Source organism: Caretta caretta, chromosome 6 (genome assembly GCF_965140235.1).
Source record: "Caretta caretta isolate rCarCar2 chromosome 6, rCarCar1.hap1, whole genome shotgun sequence".
Taxonomy (NCBI): domain Eukaryota; kingdom Metazoa; phylum Chordata; order Testudines; family Cheloniidae; genus Caretta; species Caretta caretta.
In genome coordinates, this window is record NC_134211.1 from 15,994,521 (window position 1) to 16,018,697 (window position 24,177).

The following is a 24,177-nucleotide window of genomic DNA, read 5'->3' on the forward strand; positions in this document are numbered from 1 at the left end:
ACACAGTACTCCAGCTGAGGCCTCACCAATGTTGAATAGAGGGGAATGATCACGTCCCTCGATCTGCTGCCAATGCCCCTACTTATACATCTCAAAATGCCATTGGCCTTCTTGGCAACAAGGGCACACTGTTGACTCATATCCAGCTTCTCGTCCACTGTAACCCCTAGGTCCTTTTCTGCAGAACTGCTGCCTAGTCATTTGTTCCCTAGTCTGTAGCGGTGCATGGGATTCTTCCATCCTAAGTGCAGGACTCTGCACTTGTCCTTGTTGAACCTCATCAGATTTCAAAGATGGGGAAAAAATCCTCAGTACAGTCAGCCTTATGATTAACCAGGCAGGCTTTTTCCCATTCTCTGTTGAGAGGAGATGGTCCACCAGACTGTGGCAAGTTCTTTTGCTCTTCCAGGTCTTGGAGCTGCTGTGTGTGAGCCTCTTTCTCAGCTTCCAGCTGCTGCATACACCTCAGGTGGGCTGCCTTGCCTCTTTCCTCAGCTTCCTTCTCAGCTTTTAGTTATTTCATGAATCTGAGCTGGGCCGTCTCCTTTGCTTCCTTGGCATCTATCTTCTCTTGTTTGGGAGGGGGAGTTCAGCCATCTTAATTTCATGCTCATGATGTTTTTTGGCTGCCAGCATTTGCATCTGGATCACGTCTGCTACAGAGACATCTGCTTTTTGGTCCCATTCCATGAGCAAATTTCTCATCTCCTGATCTGGGGCATCCTTCTCAACAGTTATCCCATCCCCCCTATCTTTACATAGATTTTTAAGGGACTGCCTGCCCCACCCTTTCTCTGGTCCCCATCCCCACTTGCTCCATCCCCCCTCCCTCTGTCGCTCGCTCTCCCCCACTGTCACTCACTTTCATCAGGCTGGTGCAGGGGGCGAGGGCTATGACTGGGGGTATGGGCTCTGGGCTGGGGCCAGGGATGAGGGGTTTGGGAGGGGACTCTGGGCTGGGGTAGGGGGTTGAGGTAAAGGGTCCCGGCGGTGCTTACTGCTGCTCCCAGGAAGCAGCCGCCAGGTCCCTGTGGCCCCTAGGCGGAGGCACGGGCAGTGAGGCTCTGCGTGCTGCCCTTGTGCCTGCAGGCACCGACCCCGCAGCTCCCATTGGTTCCAGTTCCCAGCCAATGGGAGCTGTGGAGCTGGCCCTCAGGCGGGAGCAGAATGCAGAGCCTCCCTGGCCACCCCGGTGCCTAGGGGTTGCAGGGACCTGGCAGCCACTTCCAGAAGCCACGTGGAACCAGAGCAGGTAGGGAGCCTACCTGGGAGGGAGAGGGAGGAGTCGAGCAGCAGGGCCCGCAGACCCCTTGGAGACCCCAGTTTGAGAAACGCTTCTGTAGCCAACCCTTTAGAAAACTAACTAAAAGTTTATTAGTTAAGAAAAAGAAATGAGAGTTATTGCAAGGTTAAAGCAGATAAACTACAGTACAGATGAATCAGTTGTCCAAATGATGCAGAGATGTAACGTCTGCTAGCTTTCATTAAGTTCCTCAGGGTTTCCCAAATAGCTTTGGGGTCCTCTGTCCAATTGCATAAGGTTGCCCCTGTCATAACCCAAGCAATCTAGAAATGCAGGATCATTCCCACTATACATCTGTTATATCTGAAACCAATTTGACCAGTGTTCTTTACACAGCATGGGTCCATAGGCTTCTCATTGTGCAAGACACAACGACCCACTCTTTGAAGTTAACAATTTACTTCCTCTCCATACATGAGTAATCCAGTTACACTGATTTACATAATTCAATTGCCAACCATTCATTATAATAGGGATGGATAAGTGGAAACAATACAAGTATCATTCATGCATTTTACATACTAAATAAATTCTCATCTCTATACTAAGACAAATTATTGTTCTGGGGTCAGTTAAGTATAAAGACAGTAATCACAGGTAAACTTAGTGTAAATGTAATTACCGGGGCATGTGTCATGCAAATACAGTGTGATAACATCCCCCTTTGTTCCATTCTAGTAAGTTGATACAACATTAGCAACCAACAAGTTCATAGATAAGTGGATACAATCACATTAGTATTTCCTTTTGGAAATACTAGGGCATGCGTAACAGCAAATAATCAACAAGCCCCGTCCCTAAGCCCTTTGCTTGGTCATCACAGCGAGGAGTTAACCCTTCCCCATCCAGTGTGCGGTGAGTGTATCCTGTCACACGGTCTTTAACTACAGGGCTAGAGAACATAATTTTCAGCCTATACACATAACTCCTTACATATTTCCATGTGTATAATTCACAATGATTACGATGACCAGCGTGAAATATGCCTTCATTAGTTGCCTTACGTGTCCCCTTTTGATGAACCCACTACCTCTGAGGAAATTCAAATTCAGATCTCAGTTCAAAACTGAACTCCCTGGCTCAGGCCTATTTCTAATTGAAAACAAAGGGGAAATGTTCAAATACAAACATTTGATTTTACAAGTCACCCTTAACTCTCTGCCAACGTAATTTCTCAGAAATGTCTGTGTGGAGAGTAAAATATGAAGTAAGTTCTAAATAGAGTCTGTCTTCCTATCCTAAAACTGTCCTCTGACAGTCTCCCAGACCTCAGTGACATAAAGGGTTTGTTCAACTATCTTAACGCTGTAAAGATTTGAGACAGATTGAATAGCATTATCTACATTTTCTTGGAAAACATAAAATCTTCCTTAACTATGGCAGATCACCTCTGTTGCCACCTGGTGTCCATTTGGCCATATGCTAACTGTTACTAGGTTGTATCAACTTTGTTTTTTGCCAGGTTTCAGAGTAGCAGCCGTGTTAGTCTGTATTCGCAAAAAGAAAAGGAGTACTTGTGGCACCTTAGTTAGTCTCTAAGGTGCCACAAGCACTCCTTTTCTTTTTGTTTTTTTGATAGCTGTAAAATATGGACTGAGACCCAGATCCACAAAGATGTGCCTAAACCCTAGACATAGGCACCTAATCCTGGAGTTTAGGCATCTAGGTATCAGTTTTAGGCTCCACTGTGACCTAAGTTTCTGCCTGAGATCATATGCAGTGCGGCCTCCCTACAGACCTCTTGACACTTATCTCCTGCTTAAGACCCAGAGCAATTCACAAACCAGTGGAAAACAGACATTTGGCCACCTGAGTTATGTGCAGGGACTGAGCTGCTAGGCATGCCCAGAGTGTATTGACTTGATCAGGTCCCATTCAAAATCGCTCCAGAGGAGGAGCTGGTGACCTTATACCTTTCAGCACCTGCAGTGAGAGCAAGCACCTAGGATGTGAGCAATCAGGTTCAATTCCCCCCTCCACCTGATGGGGAGAAAGGTTTGAACAGCCATTGCCCACTTCTTAGGTGAGCACTTCAGCCACTGAACTATGGTATATTCTGGGCTTCCTTGGTCACTCCCATTGAAGCTGTTCCTCTGTGACTAAATAATAAGAGTGATTGGAGCAGGGAGACTGGACTAGGGATTCTCATGTGCATGCTCTAGACCCAAGCTGTAGAATCATTTCCTCTCTCTCTGGCCCAGAGACTGTTCTACTGTGTATAAATACTAAGAGAGACATTGGGCCACAGAAAAAGAAAGCAGGAGAATGTCTCCGTAGTCCAGTGGTTTAAGGCACCCACCTGGGAGAGGGAAGACCCAGGATCCAATCACCGTTTCTGTGTTTATCCACAGTCTTCATATATGTTAAGGGCTATTTTAAAGAGGATGATCCGTTGTTCTCCATTTCCACTGAAGGTAGGAGAAGTAGTAATGGGCTTAATCTGTAGCAAGAGAGATTTTGGTTAGATATTGGGGAAAAATTTCTAACTCTCAGGGTAGTTAAGCTCTGGACCCAGCTTCCAAGGGCAGTTGTGGAATCCCTGTCACCGGAGGTTTTTAAAAACAGATTGGACAAACACCTGTCAGAGCTGGTCCAGATTTACTTAGTCCTGTCTCAGCACATGGGGTTGGTCTTAATGACCTCTTCCAGCCCTGCGTTTCTACTCTAAGGGCAGGTGGTAGCAAGACATGGGATTGAGTCTCATCTCTTCTACAAACTTCCTGTGTGACTTCGGGAAAGTCATTTAGTCTCTCTGTGCCTCAGTTTGCCAACTGTTCAGTGGCAATAGCCCTGCGCTGCCCCACGGAGGTGCTGCAAGTATAAATACAGTAAAGGTTGTGAGCTGCTTTGAGAGCTATCGATCTCCAGAGTGTTTTCTGAGCGTAAGCGGGGGAATAGTCCCGCTATTGTGGGGAACGTTCCTGGCTTGTGCACTACCCCAGTGAAGTGGGCTAGCGAAAGGATCTGAGTCCTCGCTCCCACTTCCTTTACCCAGTGGCCTCCCTGCCCTTGAGGACTCCCCTTCCACTCTCCTGTTTGGCAGAGTCCTCGTAACCCCAACAAGGCTGGGTCCAGGATTCCTGGAGGGTTCGACCCCCAACCCTGCTGTGATCACCTAGGATAGGGGCTAGGGTGTCCCCACTCTGGGGTACTCTCCCTGCACTGGGCACTTCTCTGACCCACTGACCAATTAAATTTTAAAAAGAATAAGGAAAAATGGGAAAGGTTAAAGGAAACACATCACCCCGCTCGGTGGCAGGGAACATCACAAACAGTGTCTCTGGAACGTCAGGGCAGTTCACAGTCTGCTCCTTGTAAGTCCCAGGCCTTCTTCTCAGGCCCTGGCTGGGCTGCAGGGATGCTGTGGGTTGGACACTTGCTCTGGTGGTGGCCACACGATCTCAGGCTCTAAGTGGTAGGACCCTTCTTCCCAGTGTCGCCCCTGCCCTGTCGGGGTTATGATCCAAGCCTGGCCTGCAGAGCCTCTTGGCTGAGGCGTCTCCCTGTGCTGGGCCCGCTGCCCAGGGTCCCCCTCGCTCTCCCCAGCTGCTCACCGCACCCAGCTCCGGACTGCTCCAGCCCCAGCTCCACCACTCTGTCTCTGCACTGCTGCTGCTCTGCTCCAGCACTGCTCTCCAGCTCCCTGGGCTGCTTCTTTGGCCCCTCTGCCTCTGGTTGCCGCAGCTCTGCCCAGGATAGGTCTGCTCTGCAGGCTGCTTCTGTGACTCTGCTCCCAGCACTGACCTGCTTTGTGGGCTGCTTTTCTGGCCCCTGTGGCTCTGGTTGCTGCAGCTCTGCTCCCAGGGCAAGTCTGCTCTCTCTGGGCTGTGCCTCTGGCTTTGGGGCTGCAGCTCTGCTCCCAGGACAGGGTCTGCTCTCTCTGGATCTGGCCCAGCTCTGCTCCCCAGCTCAGCTTGGGCCCCTGCTTTCTCCTTAGCTCGGCCCCACTCTGTCTGACCCAGGCAAATCCAGCTCACATGGAGGACAGCACCTCCCTGGCCTCCTGACTCCCTGATTAGCCTGCCTGCCCTGTCATTCAGGCTGACCTGGAGCATTGGCCTCTCCCCATTGTTCCTGGGGGCTGTCAGTCTCAGGGTCCTGATTCCCCATAGATCCTTCCCCTTTTAGTACTGGGAGCTAGCAACCAAAACACCCCCACTGACTGTTAGTAAGGGGGCAACAGTCCCCTTACATGTGTATGGACTGCATGACCCAATGAGGTGAATTGGGCTGATCTGTCAGGGCTGAGGGGAGGAGTGTGTTCTGTGTCTCCAGGAGGTGCTGCACACACAAGTGCAACCCAGGGAACGGGGGGCTTTAAGCCACTTTTGTGTCATTTTGACTCCAGGCTGGTCAAGGCCTTAAACATTCAACAGTGTAACTTAGACAACCTGCCTCCTTCCAACTCCTACACTGGGGCTTGCACAAAGCAGCCAGAGACTGTCTAGCACAATGCTAGTACTGGGGGAATTCCCCCCGCCCCGCTAGCTAAGGGGATGAAACTGCCCTGCCGTGTATGCTGCCGCAGCGGTGTCCAGGGACTGTAGAAGGAGGGTGAATTCTCCCCAGTGTGTGTGATTCTCACGAGAAGCAAAATTTTCAGGGCAGGGATAATATCTCCCCCCGTGTTTGTACAGCAGTTAGTACAGCTGGTCTGGAATTTCCCACTGATATATTTTTTCAATAGAAAATGTGGTTTCCTCCTAACTAAAATTTTGTATGGTAAAATGTTGATTTTTGTGACGCTCTTTCAATTTTTTTTTTGTTACAAAAATCAATTTAAAACATTTCATTTCGGGTCAGGTGTCTGCCTGAACTGCCGCAGTGCCCCATTGGAATTGTAGTTTGGGTCCTTCATTCCTCCCCCACACCACACACATTCTCACTTATGAGCTGCAGTCTCCTTCCAGCATTCATACCCCAGGATGGGCCTGCACTGCAGAGCTCAGACACAGGAAGAGACTGGTGCATCATGGGAGGGGTGGAGGGGTAATAGGAGCCTATATAAGAAAAAGGCCCAAATATCAGGACTGTCCCTATAAAATTGGGACATCTGGTCACCCTACACACAAGCAATGTTATTTCCTTCCTAACACCAAACCAGTCAATCATTGCTAAATCTTTTAGCAACTCATGTATGGCTGTCTGTCGTATCTGATGATGATGTCACAGCATTACATGTCTTCTCATATAGCTGTATAGCCTGACCCATGAGGAGCAAGACTGCAAACGTGTCACCCAGGAAAGTGCAGGCTCCCATGGAAGACTTTGCATGATGCTTGGCCCTTTTTTCAATCAGTTTTTCTTGTCTTTCTTCCTCAAACTGTTCACAACCGTTATTGACAGTAGCTTTCCATTCATGTCTGTCCTTGGCTATCTCTTAAAAGTTATCTCTGTTTATGCCACATAAGGTCAGATTCTGCTTAAGGGTGTCTTTGAAACATTTTCTTTGACTCTCCGTCCTGAGCTTTCTGATTTTCAGCTCAAAATAGGAAACTTTCTTTGGGAGTCTGTTGTTGCCCATTCTGATAACACAACCTGTCCATCTAAGCTGAGCTTGGATGATCATTGCCTCAGTGCTGGTTTTTGCTTTTTCAGGGATGTTAGTGTTTGAGACTTTGTCTTGCCAGTTGACTTTCTGAATGGAATGGAGAAAGCACACGTGGATTTTTTTAAGTTGCATACTGAGTCTGTTGTAAGCTGCCAAGGTTTCACTCCCATATGAATATATATATATATATAAAATCAGTTCCATTGACTGTTTGATGGTGTGCTGGTTGAGTATCCAATGGCAAAGTCTAAAGGCCTGACTTGCCTTCCATATTCTATCTCATATTTCTTGATCCAGGGAACCATGATTTGATATGGTGCTACCAAAGCATTTACAGTGATTGATACTTATTAGTTCTGTACCATCAACTGGATGTTTGGCTCAGGAGTAGTAGTAGTAGTTGATGGAGCTGGTTGAAAGAGGACTTCAGTTTTTTCCAGGGTGACGATGAGTCCAAACTGTTTAGTTGCTGAAGATTGGAATGTTTTCGCTGTGATGTAGGGTGACTAGACAGTAAGTGTGAAAAATCGGGACAGGGGATGGGGGGGTAATAGGAGCCTATATAAGAAAAAGACCCAAAAATTGGGACTTTCCCTATAAAATCGGGATATCTACTCACCCTACTGTGATGCTGTCAAGGCTGCTAAGCTGTCACAGCTGCTCAGTGCTTCTGTCCTTGGAGCTCCGATGTTATGTTATCAGCGCTAGCAGAGAGTGCAGCCTGCTAATTCAGCAGACCTCAATGTTACTCAGAGAGAAGGACCACAGGCATGGTTGGGTGACAAAGACACTTTGCCAGGTTTATTGCCCTCAAGACACAATCCCAACAACTCGCACAACTTGCACAAGTACATTAACACATGAGTGCCCCATGACAAGGAGTGGCTCAGTCAGCAGTGGGAGTCTCTGCTGTCCCGTAGGCCACACAAACAGTTTACGTGAGGTACCCCAACATTTATAGACTGAGACATTTATAGATTGGGATAGAAAACTTATGTACCACCTTACGTGTTTCACGACGTGTTTGTTGCCCCCTCTTGTGCCTTATTCCTGATATCTCGGACAAAACATCCCTATTCATTATTCTATTAAACTATCTTATCTTGTGCTAGATTGGGGTGTATTTGTACTAGCCTTCTGGAATATATTTACATCAATATCTAGTGCCTAATGCTTCTTAGAAGTATCTATGTTTTAGTAACGCTAGCAGCAACTTGGCCAATTTCATGTACTGGACGGTGAACTCGTAAGCATCTGCTTTGTTACATGGCCTGATGTTGGTTCACAGCCTCTGGTTCAGTCCTCAGATCTTACATCCAGGCTCTCTTTCTCTCTCTGCTACAGTTGACTCCGAGAACCTATCAAGGATAAGCTGTAGGTCACATTTAACTATGACTAAATAGAGCACAATCATCTGCAAAAAGGGCTTCATGTTTGAGTTTCTCAAGAACTTTCTCTTTGCAATAAGCATTTGGAGATTGAAGAGTTTTCCATTAATTCTGTATTTTGTGTAGATGCCTTTTTGAAGGTTGTCAGTTGCGTAATTCAGAATGGCTGGAAAGAAGAGACCAAAAGGGAATGATGCCAGTTTGCAGTCTTTTTTCATCCCATTAGATATGGGGAGTGATTTAGAGAAGCCACCATCTGAGAACACTTGACCAGTCATGTATGTGTTTGTGGAATTGACGTATGAGAATAACGAATTTGGTGGGGCAGCCAAAATTTTCTAGAATTTTCTAGAGGCTATTTCTGATCAGTTTCAAACTTTTTAAAAAGATCAATGATGACAGCATACAGTTCCATGTTTTATTGAATGCATTTTTCTGGAGTCTGTCTCTCAAAAGTAAATCATGTCTGTGGTGCTCCGACCTGATCTAAATTCACATTGGGTCTCTGGTAGAAACTTCTCTGATACTATCTTGACAAGCCAATTGAGCAAAATATGGACTAGGATTTTACCACCTACCGGTAGCAGGGAGATACCCTGATAATTACCACAGTCAGATTTGTTCCCTTCAGTTTTGCATAGTGTAACTATGACATATTTGAAGTCCTGAGGAATTTCCTTGGCTTCCCAGATATCCTTAACGATTTTGTGTAGAAACACAGGAGTGTGTGATACCTAGATACCATTTGAACACTTTGGCTTGTGCCCATGGCTGTCTGCGTGGTACATAAAATTACTTTTCTACATTTAATACTGATTATGGGGAATGGTCCTGAAATTGGTGCTGGCCCTGCGCTCATTGCTGGAAGCCCTTGGTCAGCACCTCCGGATCTGCCTCTACTTGCCGATGGGCTTCCGGGACCTCCTGATGGACATGCACCAGATCATGTTTTTGCTGTTGGAGAGAAATCCCTCAAGAGCCACGTTGTGAGCTTGCCCCAGCCACTGGTAACATGTGGCACCACTTTGCTGCTGCTACTGTGGGAAAACTTTGACTTGTGTTTTGCCACTGCACCTCGCCCCTGCAACTCTTCACCTCTGATACTACTGCTGCTGGATCCCCCTGTTCCTGCCCCTGTCACTTCTGGCATGGTGGGTGCTTCAGGGGCCTCCTCTGCTTCCCTGTCTGCCCCACCCCTGGTGTCTGTAACCCTCCAGGGCCCACGTCTGGAGACAGGACCAGAGACAGCACCCCATGGTGCTCCCAGCTGCGTTCCCCAGCAACCTCTTGTGGTCCTGGACTTGGAACCACTGTTTGATCTTCTCAGGTCCTGTGTTCTGCTTCCCCTTCCCTCCCTCAATCTCCATGGCCTTGTTAAAGCCATGGGGGCTGCTATATGAATTACTTCATTGCAGTGTTGCTTGTCCCTCCAGCAGCCCCCTGGGGAAGAGACTTTCCTCAAAGGCCCTTCCTCTCTCTCTCTCTCTCTCCCCTTGCATCCCTTCAACCCCAGGGATGTGCGCTGCTCCTCTCTGGCCCCTCTCCCCCTTATTCTGTCCAGTTCTCTTCCATGAGTCCACAGCTGCTCTATCTGTGTCGTTCTCCATAGTGCCGTGACTCCTTGTGCAGCTGTGATTGTCCAATGTGTTTTGGGCCTGGGTCATCAGTGCGCAGTGGGGGTCTCTGGGTATGGTAGCTGTTGTCTGAAGTAATGCCTGGCCAGGAGGTAAGGATGTGAATTTGCACCTTCTGAGATAGTTCCATGTCTCTTGTGATGAGAACAGCACCTGTCTGGGAACATGGGAGCCCTGTTAGGGCTTTGAAAATAAAGAATGACCAGCTGTGCCCTTAATCACACCCTGTTCTGTCCTTTTGTTCCATACTCCCACCAGACCCCCGATGTATGACTAATGTTCTCCCTCTTCCCCCCCACTTCTTTTAAATATGACTCTGAGCTTCCAGAGGAGCAAAAAGGAAACCCTTGTAGCTGCCCAGCCTGCCAGGTTTGGCCGCAAAGCTTTGGAAAATGTCATCTCTTAGTGCTTCAGTTACCTCGTCTGTTAAATGGGGTTACCTTTGAACTGCCTCACAGGTGTGTTCTGAGGCTAAATTCATTCATGTTTGTACAGTAAATCCAGAGCCTTAAATGGAAAATCAAAGCAGTGGTTTGATTCTTCCCAGATACACCAAAGGTCTCTCCAAGTCCTCCCCACTCCAGGATACACATTCCTCCTGTCAGCCCCTGGATATCTGACAACCATTTTGACCATTCACTCTCCACAGTGATCCAGCTCCCTGTGTCAGTGAACATCTTACATCTCTTCTTCCTTTGCAGTTTGGTTAAGTACAATCAGCTGCATGACATGTGTTGGATGGGATTTAAGATGTCTTCAGCAAAAGTCCACAGTAATGTGGGGTTTGAGATCATAGAATCATAGAATATCAGGATTGGAAGGGACCTCAGGAGGTCATCTAGTCCAACCCCCTGCTCAAAGCAGGACCAATCCCCAATTTATGCCACAAATCCCTAAATGGCCCCCTCAAGGATTGAACTCACAACCCTGGGTTTAGCAGGCCAATGCTCAAACCACTGAGCTATCTCTCCCCCCAGATGTTCCCAGCTGAACTGCCACATACTCTCTGATGCTTTTAGACACACATCTACCTGACATGAAGGGTGCACAGGATGGCAGGGGTTAGGAGGACAGAGTTGTGTTATTTTGCATTTCTATACTTTCCAAAGCTGTCTTTTCTTATTGTAACTTTAACACTGACTTTCCAGACATCTGTGCTTTTAAAATTGCAATGCTCCATTAAGATTGGTTTCCATTAAGTTCTTAATAAATATTTACTAATTTGACTTTAGGTTGATAGGTTTTTTTTTGCCATTGTTCATTTTTGTTTTCACAGCTTGTCTGAAAGCCACATAGATGAAAAGACAAGCAAAGAGTTGCAAGTTTTGCAGAAGATAAAACCTGGTGTGATGCTTGTGGATTATGCAGCATTCAGCCATCAGAAAAGCCCGGATACAAGGACAAGCAGGATGGCTTTTCTTCTATCTCAGCGCCATACATTCATCTGCAGACTAAAGACTCGGAGTAAAGAAATGGTGTGGAATATTTTTGTGATTCACTGGCTGCAGGTTGGACTTGTTCTGCTGTTAAGCATTGCTACATATTGTCTTCTCTGGCTGATAAACATTTAAGTATCTCAAACGCAAGGCTGCATACAGAACTAACAAGTCTTCAGGCAGTTTTTGACTCTTGTGATGCTGAGCCAGAAAGGGTTAAGCAACTAGCAGGATAAATGACCCAAATTCTACCTTTGAAGTCATATTAGGAAAGTATGTAAGTGGTAATTAGGGCTATTCCTTACAAGTAGATAGCAAAGCAATGTTAGATAGATTAAGGCTTTGAAATGCAAACTTGTATTGTTAAAGAACTGGAAGAAAATAGTGATTGTAGTAGTTTATGGTTTCAGAGTAGCAGCCGTGTTAGTCTGTATTCGCAAAAAGAAAAGGAGTACTTGTGGCACCTTAGAGACTAACCAATTTATTTGAGCATAAGCTTTCGTGAGCTACAGCTCACTTCATCGGATGAAAAGCTTATGCTCAAATAGATTGGTTAGTCCCTAGGGTGCCACAAGTACTCCTTTTCTTTTTGTAGTAGTCTATGTTTATCTATATCTTGTTAGAGGTTAACAATGTAACATTTAGATAAAACTTGGGTGAAATAATGTCATTGTCTGTATGTCTCTTTAAAGTTTGTGATAAATTGCTTGATGGATAATTACCTTATGTTAATCCATGTAGTTAGGAGCTTCCTCGGTGCTGATATTGGAAGTGATCATGACCTTGTGATGCTAAACTTCTGACTGCAGCTAAGGAAAATTGTCAAGCCAGAGTTCACCAGAATCAAGTTGGACTTAGAAAGACTCAGAGACTGAAGCATTGCAGAGTCATTCCAAGCAATTATCGTTGGAAAATTTGCCCCACTGCTTGTTATAGAGGAAGATGTAGAAACAATGACCAACAATTTTAACATGGTAATGAATGAGGCAGCAATGGACATCCTTGGGAAACACTATAAGAAGACAAAACCTTTGGTCACAAATGAAATACTGCAAACATGTGATATTAGAAGAGAACTCAAAGAGAGACAAGAACAGCACTGAGGGGGCTGATAAATGCAGAGTGATAGGCAGAAAGATCAAGAAAGGAATGAAGGTGGCCAGGGAGATATGGATCGAAAAACAGTGCTCAAAAATTCAAGAGTGTATCAATAATAAAAATAGCAAACAAGCCTTCCAGGTTGTAAAAGATCTGATGAAAGAAAGATGGACCAAAGCTAACACAATTCAAGACAAAGAAGGGAACAGTCTTACAGAAGAAAGGGACATCATCAATATGTGGACAAACTACTGCTCTGATCTATACAACCACCAGACAAATGGAGATCCTAGTGTCCTAGAGAGCCCGAATTCAACAGAGGAGGATGTCTTTCCAATAATGCATGAAGAAGTGGAGACAGCTGTGAAAACACTCAAGAACGGAAAGGCTACAGGTATTGACAACATCCCAGTTGAACTGATAAAATTCGGAGGAGAAATAATAATAGATATACTCACCAAAATCTGCAACAAGATCTGGCGGACTGGTGAGTGGCCCTCCACATGGACACTGTCACTAATCATCACTCTGCCAAAGAAAGGCAACCTGAAATTGTGTTAAAAGCTGGACTCTAAGCTTAATTAGCCATCCCAGTAAAGTGATGTTGAAAGTCATATTGAACAGATTGAAGCCACAAGTAGAGAATATCATCACTGAAAAACACGCTGGCTTTCATGCTGGAAGAAGTACCACAGAACAGATTTTCAACCTTCGTGTTTTATATGAGAAATACTTACAACACAAGCAGGACATCTACCATGTCTTCGTTGACTTCAAGAGGGCGTTTGATAGAGTATGGCACGAAGCTCTCTGGGCAACCATGAAGAAGTACAATGTTAGTCGAAAGCTTAAACAACTGTATGCCAAGGCCAGCAGTGCAGTTATCGTCAATGGCACAATAGGAGAGTGGTTTCACACCACTGTTGGAGTCCGGCAAGGCTGCCTTCTTTCGCCCACACTGTTCAACATCTACTTGGAGAGCATAATAACTGGTGCCCTAAAAGATCACATATACACAGACAGCATTTGGGGGGGGGGGTGACCAATGTCGTTATGGGAGTGATGATGATGATGAATGCATGTAGTTAATTACCAGTGATATTTAGGAAAGAGATTATTTCAAAAGCCTATTATTCGCCTGAGGACTCCATGCTGTCAAGTGAAGGTCTAAAACTGTATAAAAGGACTCTTGGGTCCTGATTATCTCAGATCTGCTTGAGCTTTATTCAGGGGAAGCTCGAGTCATAAGACTGAGATCTCCAGTCCCATCTGGATCACCCTGGATATGAACATTGGACTATAACCTATGGACTAATTCTGAAAGAACTATATGCAACTCCTAAGCTCACCATCTCTACTATTAAACTGATCTCAGAGCTGTACTCATGTCTGTATGTGTCATGATCTTTTAACCAATACGCTCTCTCTTTTCTTTTTAAATAAATTTTAGTTTAATTAATAAAAATTGATTATAAACATGCATTTGGGTAAGATCTGAAATATTAATTAACCTTGGAGGTAATGTGTCTGATCCTTTGGGATTGGTAGAACTTTCATATTTGACTTGGCTGTCTGGGAGGAAGCCCAAAGGCTGAGTTGCTTTTAAGGGAACTGTGTTTTGGCTTCTGTGTAAACCAGTAAGGTATCGTGGAAGCTGTTTTGTGGCTAGTTTCGTGGGTCTAAGTATTGGAATAACCACCAGTTTTGGGGATTGTACGCCCCATTGTTTGCCATTTTCCCTAATTAAGTAACCTCAGTGTGGCCCCCCTGGACCCCAGTCACAACTCCCTTAATGGAATCTTAATGGTGCAAGAGATTTGCAGTGGGAATTGATTTCCCTTTAAAGCTGGGGTGTCAAACGCTTGTCCTGTGTGATGTATTTTTGTTGCTGCATCACATACTCAAATTCTAGAGAATCTAAGCTTTTCTTTATTGACTTTGTAAAAGTGACTTTCTTGGCCTCATACTTGTGAACAAAATTATCTATATGTGAAATGAGTTTCACTCATGCAGCGTTGCCTGGCTAAGTCTGCAGATGGCCTGAAGACTCTGGGAGGTATGAACTCTAATGCTAAACCCTGACCCTCAGTAATCTCCCTGGGGTATTAGTTCTAAATCCCTTTGAAACACTTCAAAGTCAACATGAACTATTTCATTGCTGACTGGTTTAGGGGATGGAATGGGGAAGATGGTGGAAATCAGGTCCATATGGGTGGAAGGATGGGAGTTAACAGGGAAGGAAATATAGAAAGAAAACCAGAAGAGAGACACAGACAGCGAAGGGGAGAGATAAACAAAGGGCAAAAATTATAATTAGTCTTAAAGGAGAGGAGATTTACCCAGTAAGTGATACTGAGTGTGGCAGTAAGATACTGAACAAATAATAAACAGAACTTTTCATTTCTTGGTATCATTGCTACTTAAAGGCCATGTTCTACCCTTGATCTCTGTGCCAACTTCCCATTGCCATCAGTGGGAGCTCTGCTGTGGATTGAGAAGAGTGTGCAATCTGACATTTATTTCTTGATCCAAGGACCATAGTTTAACAATGGAATTCAGCCCCTTCTAAAGAGTGAGTTTGATACACTCCATAGGTGTCAAAGAGAGACAGAATATGAAGGGTTAATTCCCGAGAGCCATTGGGGGTCTATGCTGATGTAAATCTATTTGTACTGAAACGGAATCTCCGCTCTGTACAATGAGGACTCCATTTATCAGGTAAAGCATCCCTTGCTGAAGGCTTCTCCTTTGCCCAACAAAATTTAAGGTGGCCAGAGAGATACAAAGCTTATTATTACATGTCATTGCCTAAAGAGTCCCAGACAGAATGATGAGGCTTCAACCTGGTTGGGGCCTCTAGGTGCCATTGTAATGTAATAAAATAATAAAAAACATAAAAGGGGACTGAACATTTCTATAAACTTACTACTGTGGTCACTAATATTAGTTGAACCAACTCCTCTGTGTCACTGAGGACTAAGCTGAGAACAGCCTCTCCACTTGTGTCTCCTAGAACAGGCATTTAAGTGCAACATCTTCATGGGAGAGATTCTAGCAAAAATTATCACAATGTCACTAAAATTCAGAGATGGGCATTTTTTAAAAAATGGGGAAGCTCACTGTTATGAGGGTGTGCATTCCCCTAAAAAAAGAGGAAGTAGGAAGGGTTAAATGGAAAGATTCAAGAGGTTATGTGGCAGGGTAAACTAGGTCCAGAGGCCCCTTGCTGGTGGCTTCATGGCCCTGCATCACTCTGCCCCAGAAAAGAGCATCAAGAAATCCTCCAAGCAGCCTAGAGTGGCTGCAGAGGAGCGGCCAATCAAAGAGGCTGATGAAGCAGCCAGTCTGGAGCCAGAAGTTACAGACTGGTGAGCCTTGTGGCAGATGAACACAGGCATGTCTTTGACACATTATTGTATCTGCATGTTTGTGAGCTAGACCTTGGAAGCAGGAAAACTTCAAAGACTGTTGTACTGAGATGGGCCAGGCGAGAGGGGCCTGTAGAATATTTATGAGTTTTTGTATCAGTATGTGTTGTATGTATTTGTGGGTTCCAGGCTCACTGGCTAGATTTCCTTGGGAATCAGGAGTCGCTAGGGGGGTGAATAAAGCAAAATCCCACGGCTGGTTATGCAGATGTCCGGCGTTAGAAGCTTCGCCCCCTGGGAAAAGGGTCAGTGGCTGGTTTTACCTGTTTCAGGAGGCCTGCAAAACGAAAGCCCTAAAATCATATACAAATGTGAGGCTGAACTGACAGAGGGCCTCATTCGATTCAATAACCTGCATGAACTTTGAATCAATAGGGGTGACTCTGCTGAAGGGGTTGAAGGACCGGAACCTGCGAGGGTCTCCACACGAAAGATGAGGGACCTGCTAAGCTTCAGGATGCAATTAGACCTTTCATTTGTCTTTATATGTTTCCTCTGTAAATAAAGGGCTCTGTGCTCTCTGAAGGCTGGTTGGTCACTGAGATTCAATGTCATGACCCTTGAGAGAGAAAGAGAACTGCAGGGGATGGTCTCAGGTCAGACCTGCTGGAATAGTCTCAGTGAAATGTGGGTGGACTGTCTCCTAAACCCCCCATTCAGGAGGAAGAGGGACGCAGGTCCCTGCCCAGAGAGAGGTGATGGCTAGAGGCCTGAGACCTAAGGGTTCATCCTTTGAGCAGACCCCAGAGGGGATCAGAGGTGTAGTTTTCCTGAAATTGTGAAAAGTCTTTCTTCACTTCCAGATAAATTGGTTCGAACTCTCAGAATGTTCTTTTAATGAAATACGAAAGTGAAAATGATATGATGGGGAAGCCAACACAACTTGTGTAAAGGTAAGTCAAGCCTTGCAGTCTGTTAGAATCGCTCGTGCGCCTAGAGAACTGTAGACAAATGTGATTGGTAGCTATGATTTACATGGATTTTCTCAAAGCCTTTCTCAAAACCTCTCCTAGGAGGTTGTTTAGGAAGGTAAGTAGCTCTGGCATGAGAAGTACATTTGTGCCAAGGATCAGAAATTGGCTGAGACAGAAAATAAAATTATAGCGATAAATGATGAATTTTCAACATAGCAAACAGTTAAAAGTGTGGTGTCTCAGGGTTCTGTACTCAGATCAGCTGTCATAGGTGACTGGCCCCTTTAAGACGAGTCCAGCCCCACATATGATTGTTTAGCTACATCCGAGCTGAGGTTGTAGGTCCTGATGAAGAGCACATGGTCCCTATAAAGGCCAGCAAGGGCTCAGCTGAGAGGCATATTAGAGGGCAGGTTGGTTCATGTAGTAGGCCCTGGACTACTGGAAAATGAACTGAGATATTAGGCAACTCCCAGGCAGGCAGGCTGAAGAGTGAGAACTTCAGAGGGACCGGGGAAAACCCTCAGGGACCTGTAGCCCATGCTGGACAGAGGAACTTTTTTTTTTTTTGGTGGGTTTGCCCAAGTTTTTGTGTGCACTGTGCCTGACGTAAGGGCCTGAGCTGGACTTCGGTGTGACCTCAACCTTTCCTGGGCCAGGGAGTCAGGCCCCCAGCCACATGAGTGTTGTCTGATATGATCATGAATAGATTGGAGAGGAGTGTGGTCAGTGGGAAAATGTGAAGATGACACATTATATAGGAGAGTCAGGGCTTGACAAGACTTTCTGCACTAAGTGAATAAGAAGCAGGATGGCACATAGAACTCAGTGCTGACAAATCCAAGATAATGTAAGATGTTAAATATACCTTGAATATATTGTTAACAGCCATAAGCTCCCTCTCTGCCTCTGTAATCAGGAGACTCACTCTGTTCCCTTAACAAGGATATAAAACAGCATGACCAGATACATCTTGTTCACCCTACCTCTGTTGTTAAGAGTAAAAAAACCCAAAACCCTAACAAGCCACATGTTCAGGATACAGGCCAATGGAAGTTGGGAGCCTAAATACCTTTGTGGATCTGGGCCACATTGTCTAAAGAATCTTTGTTACTCAGGAATAGGAAATGCAATGTTTTAAATGAAATCTAACAACTGTTAGTCACTATGCAAGTATTTCTGCTAATGACCTATGGACTGAACTTCTTTCTCTCCTTCTGTCTAACTACAAAGAACCTAACAAAGGTTGATTAATAAGCGTAGCATCCTGATTGCCTTTGCACGTGGCTTATTGTGTTCTGGGAATTAAACACGTTTTAGAGAGGAGTGTTTAAAAAACCCATTAGGAATAATTTGCCATAATCCCAACTCTACATACAAAATGATGAGGTCTAAATTAGCTGTTACCATTCAAGAAAGAGATCTTGGAGTCACTGTGGATAGTTCTCTGAAAACCTCTGCTCCCTATGAAGTGGCAGTCAAAAAATAGAAATGTTAGATACCAAAAAATAGAATGTTAGATACCATTAGGAAAGGGATAGATGATAAAACAAAAGATATCATCATGCAACTATATAAATCCATGGTACGCCCACACCTTGAATACTGTGTTCAGTTCTGGCTGTCCCATCTCAAAAAAGAGATATTATAACTGGAAAAGGTACAGAGAAGGGCAACAAAAATGATTTGGGGTATGGAACAGCTTCCGTATGATAAGAGATTAAAAAGACGGGGACTGGTCAACTTACAAAAGAGACGACTGAGGGGGAATATAATAGCAATGTATACAGTCATGAATGATATGGAGAAAGTGAATGGGGAAATATTATTGACCCCTTTACATAAAACAAGAAATAAGCATCACCTAAGGAAATTAATAGGCAGCAAACAAACAAACAAAAAAAAAGAGATATGAACAACCACTAATCAGAAAATTCAAATTATTCCATAACACAGCTTCTTGCATCTTTCTCTGAAGCAGCCACTCTCCAGGTATGTCTACACTGCACACTCTTTATGGTGTAGAGTACAAACACTACAAGCCCCTTTAGTAGTGGGGCCTGGGGGCGGGTTAGCAGGGGGGCCTGGCACTGGCAGCAGTGAGTGACCCAGCCCCAGCCTGCCCTGCTCCACCTCTTCCTGCCTCTGCTCCGCCCCCACTCCATGCCTTCCCTCAAGCCCCCGCCCCAACCCTGCCCTTTCCCATCCCTGCCCTGCCCCCACCCTACCCCCATTCCACCCTTACCTCAAACCCCCAACCCTGCTCTGCCCCCACCTTGCCTCTTCCTGCTCCTGCTCTGTCCCTTCCCCATCCTCATTCCACCCCCTCCCCGAAAGTTCCCATCTCTGCCCCACCTCTTTCTGGCTTCCGCCCCCTCCCCGAGCGACGCCAGGAGCCAGCAGGGTGGGGCAGAGTGAGACGGGCTGAGGCTGGGTCGCTTGCTGCTGCCAGCACCAGGCTCCCTGCCCGTGGTGCAAGTAGAAATCATTTCTTGCCAGTACTGCACTCATGGGAGGGACACAAGGAAGGGCACATGACCTCCCCACGTGACCCTCCATGTGACTCCTCCCTGTCCCCTCGATACCCCCCTTACCTGTCTAAAATTTTACAACTGTCTAAAATAATGCTTTGGGCCCCTGGTGCCACCTGTACTTCCAGGTGTCATTGAGGATCCAGCAGAACCGTAAATTGAAAACTTCTTAAATGAAAGAAGGATAGGAAGGACAATCACTCCACTTTCCCTTAACACACTATCAGTGCCTCCCTTATGTCCAAACTAAGCTTCTGCCAGCTTGCCTTTATCTAAGTATTGCTCTCCACCAGGCACTAGGAAAGCAAAGATGCTGCACCACCTGGGTTTGATGGAAGGGAGGCATAAGATGTTTGGGCTGTAGTTCTATCAAGATGTTTGCCATGTACATTTGCCACTGTATTTTCCACTGAATGCATCCGATGCAGTGAGCTGTAGCTCACGAAAGCTTATGCTCAAATAAATTTGTTAGTGTCTAAGGTGCCACAAGTACTCCTTTTCTTTTTGCGAATACAGACTAACACGGCTGCTACTCTGAAACCTGTCATAAGTGTAGACAGGCGTTTTCCAGGGTCCATTGTGAGCTAAGTGTTCCTTAATGGGCCATTCAACTTGACTTGTCACTTCATGTGCTGGCTAAATACCTTGTGAGCATTACCACAGGAGCAAACATGTAGTAAACATAGCTAATATTCATAACTTCAGATACCAAGATGAATATACATGCATAGAAATAGCATAATCATAAGTACCAGATGTTTCACCTACATGACTATTCCCAAAAAAGATTCTGAAAAAATCACATCACGTATCTGAGACCCTCTGTGCCAGCACCATGCCCCACTGGAGTTTTGTTATCTGTTATGTAACAACAGAGATGGAGCCAGTGACATGACTCCGTTTAGCTTAAAAGGGCAAGGTTAATTTTTAGCTGTTCAGGTGTGACTGCACCTTTAGTCAGTGAAGGCATACTGGCTGGCACTCATTCAGGTTAATGAGCTTCAGTGTTCCTTTGCAGTTAACTTTTTAAAGTTCATAAACCCAGTATGTGCTGGGGTGGTTTAAAGCATAACACAGGTTTTTAGGTTTGCAAATCTGTGAACCTCTGCCTCTTTGAGATTTTATTAATAATTATCTATTTATTTATTTTATTTTATTTTATTTTATTTTATTTTATTTTTTGCTGGTCATAATGTGGGAGGGTATTCTCTCCACCTTCTGCTCATGAGGTTATGTATGTGTCTTGTAGCACTCTTCTGAACACCAGATGGAAGGAATTTTTTTTCCAGTAAGCATGGACTGATTGTTTTCTCTTAGAAGACATGCAATTTTTTCATGTTCACACTGATTAATACAGAAAACAATTGGGGCTGTTAAACTTTCTTTAAATTCCATAGAAAATTAAGTTCAGCTATATTTTCCAGTACAGTGATGAAATGGGTATTTGTATATACAAACATCAACATGCTTAACTACTCACTTTCGCCCAAAATATGTAGTATTTCAGTCTGTTTATATGGAATATGGGAGCTGGGTGAGGAGCCATTTCAGCATACGTATGACTTATTAAAAGACAAATTTTAAGTAGAACTGTATCCTAAACTGCATTATGGTATTGCACCCAAACATTGCATTTCAATGGGAGATTCAACTTCCTTTATAGGAATAGAACAGACTCCTGAAACTCGTACCACAAAAGGGGTCCATAGACATGCAGATAGTAAGAGTTTCAGGAGTTTGTTAGACAAATTTGGCTGCAAAGAAGAATTCTATGTACACTGAGGACAACACAAAAAGAAAAGGAGTACTTGTGGCACCTTAGAGACTAACCAATTTATTTGAGCATAAGCTTTCGTGAGCTACAGCTCACTTCATCGGATGCATAAAGTGGAAAATGCAGTGAGGATGTTTTATACACACAAACCATGAAAAAATGGGTGTTTATCACTTCAAAAGGTTTTCTCTCCCCCACCCTACTCTCCTGCTGGTAATACCTGATTCCTGTCAGGCTGCAGAACTGGGCTGACATCAGAATCCAAACATCCTCTGGTGAGTGCAAGCGGAGGCATTCCTCTAATGATTTGGACTGATGTGATGTAGTATGGGTGGCATACCCGAGATCACTTATTCACTGACACTTTAAAAACTCCTGCACCCCAATCTGGATCTATGCTGATTATGTACTATGTATGTATCTTGTGAACCTTGTAACTGATACTTGTAATCTCTCATAACTCAAGCCTGACCCCAGATGTACAGTACCTTCCTTCTTAACTTGTGTAAACTTGATTTTAAACATTAGCTTTAATAAAAGCTTTAAAATCTGAATATAATGGATAATTCAGACCAATGGGGAGAAACAAAATCAAAAACACTGTTTAAATACCTTCTGCCCTCCACCCCCGCTCCTGTCTTGAGGACTCCTGACCAATTTAACAGCACAATACATATGTTAACAAACTTAAACAAAGCCTTTGTTTAAGTTTATTAGTGTAAGCAGAGTCAGGATGAGCTCTACCCTGACATCTGGTGGCGAGTTGTGGTGGGTTCTGGAAAAGAACTTCAGGGGCTGATCTCATTTGCATAGGCACACCCACCCCACCTACATGGTCACTTTGGCTGCTGTAGGAGCCCCAGTTTCTCTGTTATTGGGGCAGGAAGGATAAACTGTTATTATCCTGATTATGTGAATCAAGGATAGTGGAACTGTACTTGGCCTGTTGTTATGATGGAGGGACTCACCATCAACTAAGCAGCACTCGCTAGGCAAGGGATATGGGTTCCAAAACTCAGAGACTAGAGAGAGGCTGGGGACAGGTATTAATGTCTGGTAGTGAGGGCCCTATATGCTAATTGCATCTTCTCCTCTCTCCACTATGGAACATCAGAGCTAGTTTTGATTCTACTAGAAGTTTAGTTACAGGCTGCTGAGCTGAATTCACTTTGGGCCAATGGAGCACTGAGGCTCCAATACTACAAGCTGAAATCACTAAAGAGCTAAAATTACTAGGAGCTGAAATCACTGAGCGTTGTGTTAAGAAGTGGGGGGGCCTGAAGATCTATTGCGGAGCAGTTTGCGGGACAGCTGGCAGAGCGGAGCAGCTCACGGGGAGGCTGGTGGAGCGGAGCGATTCATGGGATGGCTGGTGGAGCGGAGTGGAGCCCCACAGAGAGGTGGGGCAGTCAGCTTTGGACCACGTAAGGTGCCCCTTAACCTCCCCCCCCATTTCCACCCAGGTTGGGAGGTAAAATGCTGCAGATAACTTTTGAACTCTGGGGCTGCACTGACCAGGGACAGAGACTTTTGGGTTGTTGGACTTTTGGGACTTTGGGTGATTTTGGGTTGCTGGACTCAGGAACCAAAGGGAAAGGACACTGCCCAATTTGCTTGGGGTGGGTTTTTGCTCATGGGTTGTGTTACGAATCCTGTTGGTGGTGTTTCCCCAGCATAATGCCACATTGTTTCTCTCTGTTATTAAAAGGATTTTGCTACACTCAGACTCTGTGCTTGTGAGAGGGGAAGTATTGCATCTTAGAGGCGCCCAGCGGGGGTGGTATATATTTGTCCCAGGTCACTGAATGGGGGCTCGAGACGGTTTTGCATTGTGTTATTGGAATGGAACCCCTAGATACTGAACCCGGCCCTTGTTGCTGCCGACTCTGACGGGCAGAAGGGTTACATTAGCATATGCATTGTATGGTTAAAGCCATTAAGAATGAATGCCCTCCCTAGCCCTGTTCTGCTCCATGGGGGGGTAGGGAGGGCTTCGCTCTGCTCCTTAAAGGAGGGTGGGCTAGCCCCAAATCTTTCCAGTACCCCATACCCCCTAAAAATCTCTTACCAGTACTGTGTACTGGAGAGTACCACCCTACTTGCAGTACTGCTCTCCGCTAACCCCCCAGGCCACCCTGGACCCACGTCTCCCTGAAGCACCTGTTCCCCCAAAACACGGGGCACAAGGCAGTTGCCCCAGTCCATCCTATGGATGGGATGGCTCTGCTTGGACCCTTTCTGGGCACCACCAAAAATTATACAAACCTGGTGCCCATGGACACATCTTCAGAAACAGGATGCTAGATTGGAATAACAATTTCTGGTTTTATGGTGCTGTTTATTATGTGTTGAATGTTAATTCAGTAACATGATGAGGAGTGGCAGTTAGTGACAATGTGGGGAACCTTCTCTTTGGAATTCCTGGATGATAGCTTCAATTTTCAGCCTGAAGTTTATAAGGTTTTTTGTTTGCCTTTTTTTAAGGGAGCTGTTTGTTACTTTATACTGAGGGAGTGGATTGGCTGGTATGCATAGAGAGGTGGGTGATGTTTGGACTGTGATCACTCTCTTTCTCTGGCAAATTAAAGCCGTCACCATCAGGACAGCCCTATGGGTACACCCTGCCCAGCTGGTGATCCCACCCTACCAGGCTGTACTGCCTTAATTACAGAGGGTTTGATCACAGGGGCTCCAGTGTGGCAACCAGGATTATTTGCTTTTGCTACAGATCCGCTAAACAGGGAATTACAACTCCCATCAGCTCCCTCTCCCTAGCCTGTGGACTTCCTCCTGACTGAGCTGAGAGTAGAATTCCCATCAGCCCACTACCCTCTGCAATTCCCTTCTCAATGCCCAAGACATCACAGCTGGGTGCAGTATGCAGGCCTGTATGGAGCTTATTACTGAGGGAGCAGCAATAGCTGGGCAGGGAGCCAGCGCAGCAGGATCCCGATGAGAGACACTAACTGGACCTGGTTGGTAGCCTATAAGCTCCTATTTGTTTAAATAGAGACAGGACTGGAGAGGGCACCGCAGACACTAGGTCAGAGGAACCCTGACTCTTAAGTGGGCAGCCTCAGGGCCCCAAACAAGAACTGGTGTGATACAGTTTGAACGGTA